Source organism: Microtus oregoni, unplaced genomic scaffold (genome assembly GCF_018167655.1).
Source record: "Microtus oregoni isolate MIOR12 unplaced genomic scaffold, Mior012 000008F_ref0000371, whole genome shotgun sequence".
NCBI classification, from domain to species: domain Eukaryota; kingdom Metazoa; phylum Chordata; class Mammalia; order Rodentia; family Cricetidae; genus Microtus; species Microtus oregoni.
The window spans coordinates 36,891,953-36,899,333 of NW_024543067.1; positions in this window are offsets into that span (position 1 = coordinate 36,891,953).

Genomic DNA, 7,381 nt, shown 5'->3' on the forward strand with positions numbered 1-7,381 from the left:
GAGCCTTGTTTAGGCGACGGGCAAGCCAAGAGAGGATGCCTGGACAGAGGACCTGTCAGAGCGCTCAGGCCGCCAGGAGTTGCTCTTCTTAGAGGCTGAGTTTCAGTCCCAGTGTACTCACTTAAGTATCCAGGTACTTATATGTCTCCAGTCACAGCACTAGACGAGGAACATGTGGTTAGAAGTAAAGTCCATTTATTTCAAAAACGCAACGTGCCTCCTCCCATAAGTATGTGAGGTCTTCTTTTGAGCATACTCTATTTGTTTTGTAAAACCCAGTAAGGAAGTCTTTTTCTGCCAACTGGTTTCTTTTATATGTTAATACCGGTGTAGCTTCTTCCAGTCTCTCCTGTCACAGTACTCTTCTAGTGACTGCCTGTGTTCCTAGAGTCCTAATCTAGGCAGACTAGAAAGCTGAAATGAGAGGAAAGGGATATGAGAGGAAGGCCTGGAAGGAAGGTCTGCCTTGTGTGTCCTCTGGTCAGACTGAGAAAAATTAAGACACCCTATAGGCTCTAGGGGTTCCTACTATTATGATTTTGCTAAATAGCCCTGTTGTTAATTTGTCTTATATGGTGGTTTGAATAAAAATGGCACTATTAGGGGGTGGAGCCTTGTTGGAGTGTGTGTGGCCTTGTAGGAAGTACTTCCCTAGAGGGTAGGCTTTGAGGTTTCAGAAACTCAAGCCAGGTCCAGTGAAGCAGTTTTTTTCCAGCTGCCTGGGGATCAAGATGTAGAACCCTCAGCTACTCCAGCACCATGTCTGGCATGGACTGAATCTCCGAACTGTAAGCCAGCCCCAATTAAATGTTTTCCTTTATAAGAATTGCTATAGTGATGTGTCTCTTTACAGCAGTAGAACCCTAAGTCACCTTCTAATTGTTTATACCCATATATTGATGCTGCTCTCAGCCTTGCCATAGAAGCTTCCTGTTGCAGTGGGCTCAAGTCCAAATGGATTAAAGACCTCAATATCAGTCTGACCACGCTGAACCTGATAGAAGAGAAAGTGGGAAGTAGTCTGCAACACATGGGCACAGGAGATCAATTCCTACATATAACCCCAGTAGCACAGACAATAAGAGCAACAATGGATAAATGGGACCTCCAGAAACTGAGAAGCTTCTGTAATGCAAAGGACACTATCATTAAGACAAAAAGGCAACCTACTGAATGGGAGATCTTCACCAACCCCGCATCAGACAAAGGTCTGATCTCCAAAATATATAAAGAACTCAAGAAACTAGACATTAAAATTCTAATTAACCCAATTAAAAAATGGGGTACTGAACTGAACAGAGAATTCTCAACAGAAGAAGTTCAAATGGCCAAAAGACACTTAAGGTCATGCTCAACCTCCTTAGCGATCAGGGAAATGCAAATCAAAACAACTTTGAGATATCATCTTACACCTGTCAGAATGGCAAAAACTCATGCACATTGAACAGTGTTCATTAGAACCACCCCTGGGTCAAGGAAGAAATAAAGACTTCCTAGAATTCAACAAAAATGAAGGCACAACATACCCAAACCAATGGGACACTATGAAAGCAGTGCCAAGAGAAAAGTTCATAGCACTGAGTAAGTGACTTAACAGCACACCTGAAACTTCTAGAACAAAAAGAAGCAAACTCCCCAGGAGAAGTAGAAGACAGGAAATAATAAAATTGAGGACTGAAATCATAAAATAGAAACAATACAAAGAATCAATGAAACAAAGAGCTGGTTCTTTGAGAAAATCAATGAGATAGAAAAATTCTTATCCAAACTAATCAAAAATCAGAGAGAGAACATTAAAATTAACAAAATCAGAAATGAAAATTGGGAAATAACATACACTAAGGAAGTCCAGAGAATCATTAGGTCATACCACAAAATTCTGTATTCCACAAAATTGAAAAATATGAAAGAAACTGTCAATTTTCTGGATAGGTACCACATACAAAAATTAAATCAAGACCAGGTGAACAATTTAAATGGACCTATAGCCCATATGGAAATAGAAGCAGTCATCAAAAGCCTCCTAACCAAAAAAAAGTCCATGGCTGGATGGGTTCAGTGCAGAATTCTATGAGAATTTCAAAGAAGAGTGAATACCTATACTCCCCAAAGTGTTCCACATATTAAAAAGAGAAGGAACACTGCTAAACTTTTTATGAGGCTACAGTTACCCTGACACTTTGGCACAAAGACTCAAAAAAAAATCACAGACCAATCTCACTCATATACCTTTGAATACATGGGCACAGGAAACCACTTCCTAAATATAGCACCAGACACTGAGAGTAGCAATAAATAAATGGGACCTTCTGAAACCGAGAAGTTTCTGTAGAGCAAAGAACACATTCAATAAGACAAAAAAACAGCCCACTGAATGGGAAAAGATCTTCACCAACCTCAAATCAGATAGAGGACTGATCTCCAAAATATATAAAGAACTCAAGAAACTAGACATCAAAATACCAAATAATACAATTTTAAAATGGGGTACAGATCTAAACACAGAATTCTCAACAGAAGAATCTCAAATGGTCAAAACACACTTAAGGAAATGTTCAACATCCTTAGGCATCACAGAAATGCAAATCAAAAGAACTCTGAGATAACATCTTACACCTGTCAGAATGGCTAAGATTAAAAACACCAATGATAGCTTATGCTGGAGAGAATGCAGAGTAAGGGGAATACTGCTTCATTGCTGGTGGGAATGCAAACTTGTATAGCCACTTTGGAAACCAGTACATCAGTTTCTCAGAAAATTAGGAACCAACCTACTTCAAGACCCAGAAATATCACTCTTGGGCATATACCCAAAGGATGCTCAATTATACTATAAGGGAATTTGTTCAACTATATTCATAGCAGCATTATTAATAATAGCCGAGAACTGGAAACAACCTAGGTGCCCCTCAACAAAAGAAAGAATAAAAATGTGGTACATTTATACAATAGAGTACTATTCAGCAGTAAAAAACAATGACATCTTGAAAATTACATGTAAATGGATGGAACTAGATAAAATCATCCTGAGGGGAGTGTTTCAGAGCCAGAAAGACGAGTATGGTAAGTCCTCATTTATAAGTGGATATTAGATGTAAAGCAAAGGATAAAGAGCCTATAGTCCACGATCCAAGAGAAGCTAGGTAACAAGCAGAACCCTAAGAGAAACATACATGGATCTCCATGGGAAGGGAAATAGACAAGATTTTCTGAGAAAATTGGAAGCATAGGGGTGGGGGGAGAAGGAAGGACAGAAGGGGAGGAGGAAGGAGGGGGGAGGAGAACTTGAGAGAGTGGAACGCTCAAGATGGGGGAAGGACAGAGAGGGAGAGCAAGGAAAGAGATGTCTTGATTGAGGGGGCCATTATGGAGCTAGTAAGAGACCTGGCACTAGAGAAATTCCCAGGAATCCAGAAGGATGTCCCCAGCTAAGACCCTAAGCAATTGTGGAGATGGTGCCTGAACTGGCCTTGCCTTATAGTCAGATTGATGATTATCTTAAATGTCATCATGGAACCTTCATCCAGCAACTGATGGAAGCAAATGCAGAGATCCACAGCAGAGCACTTGGCTGAGCTCCCAAAGTCAGTTGAAGAGAGGAAAGAGCAATCATATGAGCAAAGGAATTAAGACCATGATGGGGATGCCCATTGAAACAGCTTACCTGAGCTAATGGGAGCTCACTGACTCTGGCAGGACAGCGAGGGAACTAGCATGGGACCAAACTAGGCCCTCTTAATGCGGGTAACAGTTTTATGGCTGGGGCAGACTGTGGGGCCACTGAAAATAGCACCAGGATTTATCCCTACTGCTTGTACTGACTTTTTGGAATCCATTCTCTTTGGTGGGATACCTTGCCCTCAGCCTAGATATGATGAAGAGGGCCTTGGTCCTGCCTCAAAGCAATGTGCAGACTTTGTTGAATTCCCCACGGGAAGCCATACCCTCTCTGAGGAGTTGGGGGGAAGTTGGAGGAAGTGAGAGGAGGGGAAGGAGTGGGAACTGGGATTGGAATGCAAAATGAGAAAAGACTTTTTAAAAAAAATAGTTAATTAGAAATAAAGAAGGAAAGAAAGAAAGAGAAAGAAAAAAGAGAGAAAGAAAGAGGAAGGAAGGAAGGAAGGAAGGAGAAAGAGAGAGAGAAGAAAGAAACAAAGAAAGAAAGAAAGAAAGAAAGAAAGAAAGAAAGAAAGAATCATATGAGCAAGAGATCAAGACCATGATGGGGATACCCACTGAAACAGCTTACCTGATCTAATGTGAGCTCACCAACTCAGGCAGCACAGCGAGGGAAACAGCATAGGCCCAAACTTGCCTCTTTTCTACTGGACTTTGGGAGCTCTGCATCTGCTTCCATCAGTTGCTGGATGAAGGTTCTATGATGACATTTAAGTTAGTCATTAATCTGACTACAGGGCAAGGCAGTTCAGGCACCCTCTCTACATGTACACTATCACTGCTTGGTGAGATTCCATTTATTACATTTATTAATTGCTGATCTTAGGGACTGTATTATCAGTGTTCTATTCAGAATGCCATCTCCTGTGCCAATGTGTTTAAGGCTATTTCCCAATTGCTATTACATCAGGTTCAATGCATCTGGTCTTATGTTAAGGTCTTTGATCTACTTGTACTTGAATTTTGTGCAGCGTGATAAATATGGATCTATTTGCCTTCTTCTACAATCAGATATCCAGTTTGACCTGCACCATTTGTTGAAGATGTTTTTTTTTCAGTGTGTATTTATGGCTTCCTTATCAAAAATCAGGAGGCTGTAGATGTGTGAATTTATGTTTGGGTCATCAATTAGACTGCCTTGATGTCTGGTTTGATGACGATACCATGTTCTCTTTATTGCTATTGCTCTATAGTATAACTTGAAATCAGGGATGGTAATTCCTCCAGCATGAATTCTTTTATTGTTCAGGATCATTTTAGCTATCCTGGGTTGAGAAATTGACTTTTCAAGGTCTGCAAAGAACTGTGTTGTTATTTTGATGGGGACTTCATTGACTCTGCCGATGGCTTTTTGTAGGATGGCCATTCTTACTATGTTAATTCTACTGTTAAATGTACATGGAGATCTTTCCATCTTCTTATATCTTCTTCAATTTCTTTCTCAAAGACTTGAAGATTTTGTCATAAAACCCTTTTATTAACTTGTTCAGACTCACCCCATATTTTATATATTTAAAGCAATTATGAAAGGGATTGTTTCCTGTTTCCCTGATTTCTTTCTCAGTCCATTTGCTACTAATTTTTCTTGGGTTAATCTTGTATTCAGTCTCCTCATTGTAAGTGTTTATCAGCTTAGATTTCCTCTGTGGACTTTTTAGGTCATTTATGTATACTATTATATCATCTAAAAATAAAGACACTTGGACTTATTCCTTTACAATTTGCATCCCCTTAACCCCCTTTAGTTTTCACATTTCTCTACCTAAAACTTTGTATATTATATTTAATAGATATGGAGAGAATGGACAACCTTGTATTGTGTAGTTGGAATTTTCTTTGGGCCACCAACCAGCTCCCAAATACAGATATGGAGACTTATTATTAATTATGAATGCTTGCCCTTACCTTAGGCTTGTCCACTATCTCTTTTAACTTAACCTGTTTCTATTAATGTACATTTTGTGTCAGGGCTTTTTACCTTTCTTTCATTCCGCATGTCCTACTTTCCTGTTTCCTCCATGTCTGGCTGTCTGGACCTTGGTGTCTTCATGTTGTTTCTTTTCCTTTCTTCCATGGGACTAAATTCTTCCTCCTACTTACTCTCTCTGTCCAAAAGTCCTGCATATACCTCCTACCTCACTATCAGCTGTTCAGCTTTTGATTAGATGAATCAGATGCCTTAGGCAGGCAAAGTAAAACAGTCACACATCTTCACATAGTTAAACAAATGCACCATATTAATTTGCATATTTAAACAAATATTCATCAATAATTTTTTTCCTGGTTTTAGTGGAATTTCTTTGATAGGTTGCTGTAAATTACCTTTATTAGATCGGTCCCTTGTATCCCTAATCTCTCCAGACCTTTGATTGTTCGTTTGTTTTTCAAGACAGGGGTTTTTTTTTTTTGTTTTGTTTTTATATATATTTATTTATTTATTATGTATACAATATTCTGTCTGTGTGCCTGAAGGCCAGAAGAGGGCGCCAGACCTCTTTACAGATGGTTGTGAGCCACCATGTGGTTGCTGGGAATTGAACTCAGGACCTTTGGAAGAGCAGACAATGCTCTTAACCACTGAGCCATCTCTCCAGCCCCTCAAGACAGGGTTTTTATGTGTAGCTTTGAAGCCTGCCCTAGAACTCATTCTGCAGACCAGGCTCGCCTCCAACTCATAGAGATCTGCCTGCCTCTACCTCCCAAGTGCTGGGGTTAAAGGTGTGTGCTACCATCACCCAACTCTCTCCAGAACATTTTTATCATGAAGGAGTGTCTATCAAATATGTCTATCAAAGACATATTCTGCACCCAATGAAATGATGCTTTTACTTTCAGTTTTTTTGTATGATGGATTAAATTTATTGATTTTTATATCTTGACTCATCCTTACAACTGGGATGAAGCCTACCTGATCATGGTAGATGATCTTTTTTATGTGTTCATGAATTTGGTTTGTAGTATTTTATTGAAAATTTTTGGACCTATGTTCATAGGGAAATTGGTAATTTTCTTTGTTGAGTATTTATGTGTCTTGGGAATGAAGGTAACTATGACCTCATAAAAAGAATTGAGCATTGTTTCTTCTGTTTCTATTTTGTGGAGTAATTTGAGTAGTATTGGCATTTAACACTGTAAGTCTGTTAGAATTCTGTGCTAAAACCATCTTGCCCTGGACTTTCTGTTGCTGTTGTTTTGAGACTTTTAATGACAACTTCTATATCATTCGGGGTTATGGGTCTAATTAAATTGGTTATCTGATCATGATTTCACTTTGGTAAGTAATAACTATTGCCTTGTTGGGGTTTCTATTGCTGTAATGATAGTGAACTAAACCTTTGGAACTGTAAACCAGCCCCAATTAAATGTTTTCCTTCATAAGAGCTGCCATGATCATGGTGTCTCTTCACAGCAAGAAAAACCCTAAGATACCTGTTGAGAAAATTATTTCTTTTATATTTTCCAATTTTTTTTGAGTACAGGTTTTTAAAGTATGTTTTTATGATTCTCTGGATTTCCTCGGTGTTTGCTGTTATGTCCCCTTTTCATTTTTTGATTTTGTTAATTTGAATATTTTCTCTTACTTGGTTCGGATAAGGGTTCTTCCGTCTTGTTGATTTTCTCAAAGAACTCTTTGTTTCATTGATTCTTTGTATTTTTCTGTTTCTATTTTATTGATTTCAGCGCTCAGTTTGTTCATTTATTG